Below are 12,539 nucleotides of genomic sequence, written 5' to 3'. Positions count from 1 at the left end.
CCGCTGTCAGGTGCAGCGGGAAATTAAGCGGAATCCCCGGCGACGAGCGAGAATGTCTACCAAACCGGGATTCGAACCCGGGTTCTCCTACTTATTCTGTTTTTTTCGATATAGTTCGTCGCGTTTGGTCTGGGCGGACATCACAAGACATTCGTTAAGTTGATCGTTAATCGTTGATTCCTTGACTCAGTTTTTTTTCTATTACAGAGAGCACGCAGCCCTCTGTCCGAACATGCTGATCTACCGTGCCGGACTTACTAGGCAGGTGCGTTGACCACTGTGCCACCCAGGACACAGCTTTACAGCACCTTCACGGACCATCTCGGCACGCCTCACGGCCTATCCACACTCCCACTGAGCGCCACCTGTCCGCACTCCCTGTCCACTGCACTCCCTTTCGCTACTCACAAGGGAACCTCCCCATCGCACCCCCCTCAGATTTAGTTATAAGTTGGCACAGTGGGTAGGCCTTGAAAAACTGAACACAGATCAATCGAGAAAACAGGAAGAAGTTGTGTGGAAGTATGAAAAAAATAAGCAAAATATACAAATTGAATAGTCTATGCATATGATATATAACATCAAGGACAATCTGATCGTATGAGCGCCGTGGTCCCGTAGTTAGCGTAAGCAGCTGCAGTGCGAGAGATCCTTGGTTCAAATCTACCCTCGAGCGAAAATTTTAATTTTTTATTTTCAGACAATTATTATCTCTCCGTCCGATGCGATCACTTTTTTGGGAGTGATTATCACATCCACAAGAAAACCTAAATCGGGCAAGGTAAAAGAATCTTTTTATCCATTCGCCAAGTGTACAAGTTAGGTGAGTCGACAACATATTCTTGTCATATGACGCACATGCCGTCGCCAGTGTCGTATAGAATATATCAGACGTGTTTTCCTGTGGAGGAATCGGTTGACCTATGACCTTGCGATCAAATATTTTCGGTTCCCATTGGAGAGGCACGTCCTTTTGTCTACTAATCGCACTGTTTTGCGGTGCGGTCGCAAAACACAGACACTAAACTTATTACAGTGAACAGAGACGTCAATGAACGAACGGACAGATCATAACTTTGCGAAAATAAAGTAGGTAAAAATTTTCACCCGAGGAAAGACTTGAACCATGGACCTCTCATTCCGCAACTGCTCACGCTAACCACGAGACCACGGCGCTCCTGAGCTCGCGCTAACCATGATGTTGCTTATCTTGCACATGGACTACTCAGTTTGTATATTTTGCTTATTTTTTCATAGTTCCACACAACTTCTTCCTGTTTTCTCGATTGATCTGTGTTCAGTTTTTCAAGGCCTATCGAATGTGCCAACCTATAACTAAATCTGAGGGGGGTGTGATGGGGAGGTTCCCTTGTCAGAGATTCACGCGGGACGTCGGACGAATTTGAGCATTCGCACTTGGAGAAAGAGGATCCATTGCCTAGCTAGGCTGATCAATTATATGAACGCACGGTGACTGTCCGAAACACCAGACACGATTTCTTGTCTTTCGGACAGACGCAGTGCATTCATTTAAAAACATATCAAACATTGCTTCGGTACTTCATCGAGCTTACAGAAAAATGTTTCGATAATGTATACACAACATTCACACGTATCAATAATAACACGAAGCTCTTGGTTTGATCAAGATGATGAATATTCCATCCAGTGCAAAATAACAACAATAATGATATAGACGTTTATACCTTTTTGCATGTAAACTGTACTTGCATCCAAAGTAATTGATTTGGTCTTATAAAACAGCACAAGTTACGCGATCGACTAATTTTTACTACTTACAAATAAAATGCAATTTACGTTTTTTAAGCATATAAAATACTCAGTGGACTAAAACTGAACGATGTTCGGTTCTAATTATGTGAAAAACATCGAAGAGAAGTTGTCAGTTCCCAATTTTTCTGTAACACATTCATTTATGTGTTTCTTTCTACATGTACATCTATACTCCGCAAGCCACCTGACGGTGTGTGGCGGAGGGTATCTTGAGTACCTCTATTGGTTCTTCCTTCTATTCCAGTCTCGTATTGTTCGTGGAAAAAAAGATTGTCGGTATGCCTCTGTGTGGGCTCTAATCTCTCTGATTTTATCCTCATGGTCTCTTCGCGAGATATACGTAGGAGGGAGCAATATACTGCTTGACTCCTCGGTGAAGGTATGTTCTAGAAACTTCAACGAAAGCCCGTACCGAGCTACTGGGCATCTCTCTTGCAGAGTCTTCCACTGGAGTAACGCATTCGTGTTTATTAAATGATCCAGTAATGAAGCGCGCTGCTCTCAGTTGGATCTTCTCTATCTCTTCTATCAACCCTATCTGGTGCGGATCCCACACCGGTGAGCAGTATTCAAGCAGTGGGCAAACAAGTGTACTGTAACCTACTTCCTTTGTTTTCGGACTGCATTTCCTCAGGATTCTTCCAATGAATCTCAGTCTGGCATCTGCTTTACCGACGATTAATTTTATATGGTCATTTAATTTTAAATAACTCCTAATGCCTACTCCCAGATAATTTATGGAGTTAACTGCTTCCAGTTGCTGACCTGCTATATTGTAAACGAATGATAAAGGATCTTTGTTTCTATGTATTCGCAGCACATTACACTTGTCTACATTGAGATTCAATTGCCATTCCGTGCACCATACGGCAATTCGTTGCAGATCCTCCCGCATATCAGTACAATTTTCCGTTGTTACAGCTTCTCGATATAATACAGCATCATCCGCAAAAATCCTCGGTGAACTTCTGATGTTATCCATAAGGTCGTTTATATATACTGTGAATAGTAACGGTCCTTCGACACTCCCCTGCGGCACACCTGAAATCACTCTTACTTCGGAAGACTTCTCTCCGTTGAGAATGACATGCTGTTTTCTGTTATTAAGGACTCTTCAATCCAATCACACAATTGGCCTGATAGTCCATATGCTCTTACTTTGATCATTAAAAGACTGTGGAGAACTGTATCAAACGCCTTGCGGAAGTCAAGAAACACGGAATCTACCTGGGAACCTGTGTCTATGGTCCTCTGAGTCTCGTGGACGAATAGCGCGAGCTGGGTTTCACACGATCGTCTTTTTCGAAACCCATGCTGATTCCTACAGACTAGTACCAGTGCTACGAGCACTGCCGTTACTCTTACTATTTACTGCTTCATTTATGTTCTGTTGTCAAAATTGCCGACCCGTAGTATTGATAGAGAGCAACTCTAGTCGTATCGACCGCCGAAATTGTTTACACCTGCCATAGGGAGCGTTGTCAACCGCGGACTACATTGTTTCCACCTTGTACTGGCGGACAAGGATACGCTTCCGCCGAGAGGCACAAAATGCGACACGCTGCGGACAGCCGGACAGTTCCGCACCAGCAACTTGACAGTTCAGCTCAGTGCCAGCAGCCAGCTCACTACAGTACCCTGAAGACTGTCGCTCTGTATGGAGTACTAGGACAATTAACATAGTGTCTAGAATATTACATTCAGTTATAGTGGCAGTATCATAGGTTGCCAAGAAAATGCAAAATAATTTTAGATATAATTGTGCTCTATGCAGGACATCAAGTGCCACTCACCAAACTATAAGAGAGTTAAGTAGCATTTTGTAACATACTCTTTACACGTACATCTACACTGATAAGCCAGGAGATTATGACCAACTACTTAATAGCTAGTTTGTCCGTCTTTGGAACAAAATACATCACTGATTTTGCGCATCAGGGATCCGGCACGTTGTTGGTATGTTTGCGTAGGTATGCGGCATTAATGTCTACGCACATGTCATGTAACTCGCGTAAATAACGGGCCGCTGATCTGGGTACGCGGTGATGGCACCCGATATCGATTACATCAGGCGAATTTGCTGCCGAGACTTCAACGTGAGTTCATTATAACGCCCCTAAAAGCACTGTAGCACGGTTCTGGTTCCGAGACACAGGCAGTTATACTGCTGAAAGATGCCATCGCCACCGGTGAAGACATCAAGCATGAAGCCATGCAAGGGCTTCTTAGCTGTCAGCGCGTTTTCGGTTACTACTACTGGTGCCGGCCGGTGTGGCCAAGCGATTCTAGGCGCTTCAGTCTAGAACCGCGCGACCGCTACGTCCGCAGGTTCGAATCCTTCCTCTGGCATGGATGTGTGTGATGTCCTTAAGTTAGTTAGGTTTAATTAGTTCTACGTTCTAGGGGACTGATGACCTAGATGTTAAGTCCCATAGTGCTCAGAGCCATGTACCCCATTTGAACTACTACGGGTCACATAGAAACGCTGGAGAATGTCTCCCATAGCACAATACTGCTCCCACCAGCCTTCGTCCGGACGCGATGAATCTCACGAAACGCCGGCCACGGCATTTGTGGAGACCATCGACGTAGTGTAGCAAACATGCGATTCACCTGAAGATCCAACACGTATCCTTTGATCAATGGTCGAATCTCGATGGTACCGTCCCCACGGCAATCGTAACTGACGATGCCGTTCGTTCAACATATGAAAACGTAAGGGTGGTCCGCTGCAGATCTCCTTGTTCAACGGTGTACGATGAACGGTTTGCTGCGAAACACTTGTTCGTGCACCAGCATTGTGCTCTTTACGCTGAGATACCACAGTTCAACATCTATCCAACTTTACAGAGCAGACAAGCCTCCAAACTTAACATTCTGTGAAGAGTCGTGATCGTACGACCATTTAGCGCCTAGTGGTAATTTGGCTATCTTTCTACCGCGCTCCGTAGATGCTCACAACTGTAGCACTTGGACGTTTGACGTGCTTTGCCGTTTCCAAGATACTCGTCCACAGATTCTGCCTCATAACAATGTTCCCTTTGTCAAAGTCGCTTATCTCAATGGGTTTCCCCATTTACAGCCCATATCTTGGCTAGGGTGATGTCGTCCGTGCCTGCTCCGCTTACATACTTTTGTTACCGCGACACATTCTCGCAACGTTATCACGTGGCGTCCAACATCGCCGTGGGATAATGTTTTGACTGTTCAGTGTATATCTACATGATTACTCTGCAGTTCGCACCTATGTGACTAACAGAGGGTTCTTCAAGCCACTTCCACTCTCGAACGGCGAGCGGGTAAAACGAATACTTCAATCTCTCTGTGCAAGCTCTGATTTCTGTTTTCTATTACAGTGACCATTTCTTACCATGTAGATGGAAGCCAACGAAATATTTTCCCCGATAGCTGAATGGTCAGCATGACAGACTGCTGTCCTCAGGGGCCCGGGTTAGATTCCAGGATGGGTTGGGGATTTTCTCCATCGCGCGAGATTCGATCTGGCGACCTTCGGATTACGAACCCGAGCGCTTACCGCTGCGCCACGACGCTGTAGAAAATTATTAATCGTAGAGAGTATTTCACCGCAACGGTTACTTTTAACTGTCGATTTTCTCGACAACGGCTGAGAAGTGCATCTTGGTGCTTTGCCACATTACACCTCTGGCCATGAGCTTTTTTTATGCGCAGTATGAATCGAATCTGAATTTCACAATTGGCGGCCTCCTCTTGTAAGAGGGGCTCAAATAGTTCAGATGGCTCTGAGCGCTATGGGATTTAATATCTGAGGTCATCAGTCCCCTTAAACTTAACTAACGTAAGGACATCACACAAATTCATGCCCGAGGCAGGATTCAAACCTGCGATCGTAGAGGTCGCGCGGTTCCCGACTAAAGCGTCGAGAATCACTCGGCCGCACCGGCCGGCAAGATGGGCTCAGAATTGCTCGTTGGACACCTCTGCCTTCTCTGTTAACGAGCTGATGCTTTACTTTCTTAAAGCACAAGCTTCCCAAGGAGAAAATCACTAAGATGAGCTCAGAATTGCCCTTTGGACACCTCTGTCTACTCTGTTAACGAGCTGATGCTTTACTTTCTTAAAGGACAAAAAATATCAACTACCTCTAGACAGAAACCGGCCTTAATCCTCAAAGTGCAATACTCTAAAGCTGTGTCTGACACTACCTAAGTAATGCTTGAAATGTTTCACCATCGCCAGTGAGTCATCCTATTCATTATTATACTCTTTAAACCTTACTTTGAAGATTCTTTCCGTTTGCCCCTCGTACTTCATTTCACAATCCTGACGTTTTATTTCATCCCCTACGCAGAGGACCAGAAAATCCATTAGATTACGGGCCTGTGTATTATTGGCGTGGTGCTGGCACCCGATGACCAACTTGGTGGCCAACATTCCAATGTGTGTTCACCAGCATGCTCCAAGCACCAGTGTACCACGATTCTGATCTTGTGACACTGACATTTAGTTAACTTGCTGCAAGATGATATCGCCATTTTCTAGTAGTACATTTCTGTCAGATGCCTCCTATTATTATCACACATCGCAAGGAAGCCCACGGGAATCTCCTCCATAGCTTTCTACTGTCCCCTCTGGCATGACTCTGTGGTGCAGTGCACCTTTGCTTCCATTCACCTGGATGACAGCGTATGCGGACACGAGCATCAAGCTGATGTAACAAAAACACGTGATTCTCTCCATCAGGTGCAAGTCTCCATTGATCCAAGACCCAATTTCGATGATACAGTGTCCACTGCAATTATAATAGCCGCTGTCTTTTAGTCAACACTGGAACACACACGTGGTGGCCTGCTACGGAGCCCCTTACGCACTGAACAGCGTGTTACGAAACACTTGTGCTTGCACCAGCACTGTACTGCTTCAGACCGTCTACTATCCCACTGTACAGAGCGAAAGAGTCTCCCACCTCTATGTACTGTGATGAGGCTCTGTCGTCCAACACCTTGTCGCCACTCGCGGTTTCACCACTTTCTAGAAATGCTCACGACTGTAAAACGGCAACAGCCTACGAGCTTCGCCATTTCCACGATGCTCGTAACGAGGGGCCGGAACATAACATTCTGCCCTTCGTCAAAGTCGCTTATGCCAGCTCAGCTCCCCATATGCGATAGGTATGTTCGCTACAGTGAATCTCTATTCGCCCCTTCTGTGTTTATATAAGAGGTTGGTGCATAAGTGCATAGTGTTTTTCCATAAGTTTTTATAAACACAAGAGATACACGTAACAGACATTTCAGTTTGCTAAAGCTCTGGTAGGTTATCGATTCCGAGAGTGTAGTAATCACGTGGTACTGAGACGAAGAAATCGATCTATGTTCGGAGCGCTTTTTCATCCGGAGGGTAAGTTCCCTGAAGGTTATGCAACAGATTGCGCAAAACGTGAAAATCTGCGGGCGCAAGATCGGGGTAAACTGAAGAATGGGATATAAACCATTGGCTTTGAAAAATGACGTTACAAGTTACCACAGATGATGCACTGGAAAGTCATGGCAGATGTTGACAATGGAATGTAGTACAGAGAAAACTGGTCGTGGACGTACACCACGTATATCCATATTTCGAAAGTAAAGGTACATACATCGCTTTTTTCGCAATATAATATCCTAGCATCTTATTACTTAGTTGATCTATGTAGATCACCTAAAGGATGGGATACTAGTGCTAGCGAAAGCGAAAAAAAATCCACATACGTAACGCTGGCATGGAATATCTCAGCTGACATGTGTAGGTTGTATACCGTATTTCAGTTGACCTATGTAGGTCAACTTAAGAATAGGATATTAGTACCAGGGAAGACGAGAAAAGCGACAAAAGTAGAATTTGTATGCTGTACTTCAGGTGAGCTGTATAGATCAGCTGAAGAACAGGTTACAGCTTTCGTAGTTCAGATTAAGTGCAAGACGCCGGTGTTATGTATGTCTTTTTTTTTGCTTTCGCTATTACTAGTATCCTATTCTTCAGCTGACCTACATTGTACAGGATACGAATCAGTTGCAGAGGAGACAGCAACTGGAACGACTCAATGTCAGACAAAGGCATAATTCAAATGGTGTAGACAAATAATTTCATGTTAGCCTGCCACAAGCTTCAAAATGCACACGCTATATCTATCTCTTAATAACACATTAATTTTTATTTATGATTATGACGCTTTGTCACTGAAGATAACCGATTTGTTATCTAAGGCTCGAAAATAAAGAAACGTCTATATTTAAAATATGAAGCCAACAGTCAAAGTTGAAGAGTTGTATCCAATTCTTCTTTCCGCTCCCAAAATCGGGTGAATAAGGTGGCTGAGGAATGACTTCCCAACCAAATTCCTGCACAGCTCTTTCTTTTTCTTTCAGTCTAGCAGGATGCGGGCAGGTGCCCTCACTGAGTGGCATCAATTCACGCGGTTTTCGTGTTCGTTGTTCTTGGATTGCGTCTGCAACACGTCTCAGCTGCTGACAGTAAATGTCAGTAGCGATGGTTACGCCTCGGGGAAGCAATTCGTATCACACTACACCGCTTTCTCACCAGATGCATGACATTTTTTGTGGATGCGCACTGGGGACTTGCTGCTTTGTTTGGGCTCAGCCATTCCTTTCTTTTCCTTACGTAGCGTAAAGACACTATTTCCCGTTACCAGTAACGGTACGGGTTAGGAATGGTCTGTGTTTTTAACGAGACAATTGATGACGAGCAAGCAGAAATGTACATGCGGCTGCCCACTGATTTTTATGATTTTAACATAGAGCAGTGGTACCCATACAACCAGTTTCTGAACCTTTCCCATTGCATAGAAATGTCACACAATGTTGGAAAGGTCACAGTTCACCACATTTGCCAGTTCTCGAGTGCACTAAAGTGGATCATTCCGAAATAATGCGCTTAAACGATCTTCGTCAAACCCCGAAAGTCTTCCTGAAAATGGAGAATCAACGTCAAAATGGTCCTTCTAAAGCGCGAAAAACCTTTTTTTGCCGTGCATTATCTCCATAAACAGCACAAATGTTTCCGGCTGCCTCCCCTGCTTCCCCCCCCCCCCCCCCCCCTCTATTAAACTCAAACACAAAAGTCTGTCGGAAATGTTCCGATTTCCCCGCTTGGCACTTCATTTTCTAGCGTCCACAGCTCCACTCACTATCTCTAAGTGACAAAATGAAAATAAGTAAAGTCAAATAGCAACAGTGAACTACAAATAAAAAATGGAAATTGGTAAATAAACCCATATCAGCCGGAATACTACATACAAGACAAAAATGCTACTACCTTATGCACCAACCTAATACATTCCTTACCGAGCTACGCGCCAGAACCCGCAACAAGCGGCCATCAGTTTCACGCTGGACGGTGATAATAATGTTTTGGCTTTGAGTGGAGATGTTACCAGGATTGCGATTATTGCTACCAACTATATTATATTTGGGTACAACCAGGAATGCTTTGATACCATTCCGGATTCTTACAGTGAACCAATGTCTATCATGAACATACTTTCTTCGTAGTGCAACGAGGAATGGTGGAACATTATTGTAGGTATGACGTGGTGGAAACTAATAACAATAAATATGGAAATATTTATCTCGCAGAACGCATAGCATTTCGTGACGCGTGTTATCGAATGTTGATTCGTGCTGTTTTCTCTATGGCATCTTGTGCCGTTCTCACCGTTTTAGAAGCAAGTTTACTCTTGGCAGAACAGTTAAGTTTTTCCAAATAATGTACCAAATATAGAACGTCGAAATAGAAACTTACTTCTTCTACCATGTCTGAACAATAAATCTAGATAAAGGCTCAAAACCCGTACCACTACAGATATCAAGTACTTGTTGACATTATCAGGTTAAGGATTTAACGTCCATGACGAGTTCATTATACACTGGGCACAATGTCAGACTGTGGAAGAATGGAGAAGGAAATTCAGCATGAAACTTGCTGGCAGGTTAACACTGTATGCCGGATCGAGACTCGAACTCTAGACCTCTGCCTTTCGCCTGATAGAACACTTGTCCGCGAAAGGCGAAGGACCCGAGTTGAAGTCTCGGTCTGGCACACAGTTTTAATCTGCCAGGATGTTTCATATCAGCGAACACTCCGATGCAGAGTGAAAATCTCATTCTGGAAACATCCCCCAGGCTGTGGCTAAGCCATGTCTCCGCAATATCCTTTCTTTCGGGAGTGCTAGTCCTGCAAGGTTCGCAGGAGAGCTTCTGTAAAGTTTGGAACACATCTGAAATGTCACGTCCACTGTTCAAAATGCCGTCAATGCGAACAAGAGGTGACCGAGTCGTGTAACCAATGGCAACCCATACCATGACGCCGGGTGATACGCCAGTATGGCGATGATGAATACACACTTCCAATGTGCACTCACCGCGATGTCGCCAAACACGGATGCGACCATACGATGCTGTACACAGAATCTGGATTCATTCGAAAAAATGACGTTTTGACATTCTTGCACCCAGGTTCGTCGTTGAGTACACTATCTCAGGCGCTCTAGTCTGTGATGCAGCGTCAAGGGTAACCGCAGCCATTGTCTCCGAGCTGATAGTCCATGCTGCTGCAAACGTCTTCGAACTGTTCGTGCAGATGGTTGTTGTCTTGCAAACGTCCGCATCTGTTGACTCAGGGATCGAGACGTGGCTGCACGATCCGTTACAGCCATGCGGATAAGATGCCTGTCATCTCGACTGCTAGTGATACGAGGCCGTTGGGATCCAGCACGGCGTTCCGTATAACCTTCCTGAACCCACCGATTCCATATTCTGCCAACAGTCATTGGATCTCGAACAACGCGAGCAGATATGTCGCGCTACGATAAACCGCAATCGCAATGGGCTACAATCCGACCTTTATAAAAATCGGAAACCTGATGGTATGCATTTCTCCTCCTTACACGAGGCATGACAACAACGTTTCAACAGGCAACGCCGGTCAACTGCTGTTTGTGTATGAGAAATCGGTTGGAAACTTTCCTCATGCCAGCACGTTGTAGGTGTCGCCACCGGCGCCAACCTTGTGTGAATGCTCTGAAAAGCTAATCATTTGCGTATCACAGCATCTTCTTCCAGTCGGTTAATTTTGGCGTTGTAGCACGTCATCTTCGTGTTGTAGCAATTTTAATGGCCAGTAGTGTATATAATGATGAGAGCATAACTCTGTATTCTGTTTCCTTTTTAACTGGCGTATGGAAAGACATCTCGTGGCAATGATACGAGTTGGTCAGCTACAGAGTCAGCGGGTGAAGCGGCAAACAGCCGTCGCAACTCCAGAGAGCAGCTAAGTTTGATCAGAATCTATGTCGGGTGAGAGGGTCTAGCAAGAAAGCGCGTGCTTGGAAAATGAATGGTCACGGGGTCAGATTCTAGTCACACCACGGATATTTTACTGAGCCATTTATACTAGCATTCACTTCTCAATGATGTGGAGATTCGCCACAAACGACACGTGTTCCGCACTCTACTTTAAGCTATAGGTCGCCTTTCTCTGGTGATTTGCCTGTTAAGGGATACTGGAGCTGCCAAAGTAACATCCAATTGGAAGGCTTGTAAATGGACACTGAACCACAAGGAATTATTACAAGCAGAATCTATACATAGCTTTTACTTTTACACGTGTTATATAGTCTCCCGACGTATTTTCCTGTACGTATGTGAAAGGTAATTTTGAGGAACTACTATAGAGAAATTGATAATGTTTTCACTAATTGAGATTCACGAAAAGGTTTGTCAATATAATTTATTGCTTCTACGCTAGACAAGTCGCCCGGTCGTAGATACTTAGTGTTACCATCGCGGGTTGCTAGTATGACATGTAGTGTGGTTTAGATGACTATGTTACACGGTGGTGACAAGTCTTGCGTTTGTACGCTGAACTGTGTCATCGAAGTTTCTTTAACATATTATCACTGAAAACTAGTCAGGAGTTGTTCTTCTGATTGTAACCTGAGGTACTCTCGATGAAAATATGGAATTAATTGCGCAATGTTTTCTTTGGAATAATCATCTCTGGTGCTATAAGGACGCTTCAACGGAGCCACTACGGATTTTCTCAGCCATCTGTCTCCAGTGGTGTCTTGACTTGCGGTTCTGTGAAATATTTGAATCTTGTAATTTTTCGCGTTCGCTCTGTTTAATTTTTAAATGAATTTTAAAATAACGCTAGTGTCCACGTATTACAATAGTTGTTAGCTCCATTTCAATGGAGTCGAGAAATGAATGGTTGAATTTTGAAACAGACAAAAAAGCTAGAGCTGGCAATAATGAAATGACCTCTTTGTCCTTCCCGGCATGTTCAGGAAATATAAGACTCTCGCATTTCCTCCCGGGTGAGTCAGCGAAATGGCTCGGCTTTCCGATGTCGCTCCCATTATCCGGTGGTTAGACTTCGTCGTATTAGTTCTTAGTAAGGATGAAAATTCGCATGATATTTCCAGATACGTCCAGTGTGTAGGTGAGATTTGTGGTCAGTATTCTTCAAATCAACTTCCTGATTTCTCCTCAACAAATAACCGACCTAAGATCAGTTTTCCCGGACAACGACGGCACAGTGCGGAATGTTACTTGCAGACTTACCAAAAATCATTTTGGAAAGTGTCTTCATGATAACTACAGATAATATAGGGGTACACTTGCAATGGGAATCGAAAAGTGAAATTATCTGTTACAACAGGACGCAAAAAAAAAAAAAAAAAAAAAAAAAACATTCAGTATCAAAGG

The sequence above is a fragment of the Schistocerca piceifrons genome, chromosome 2 (assembly GCF_021461385.2).
Source record: "Schistocerca piceifrons isolate TAMUIC-IGC-003096 chromosome 2, iqSchPice1.1, whole genome shotgun sequence".
Classification (NCBI taxonomy): domain Eukaryota; kingdom Metazoa; phylum Arthropoda; class Insecta; order Orthoptera; family Acrididae; genus Schistocerca; species Schistocerca piceifrons.
Note: the sequence above shows the minus strand (reverse complement) of the source record.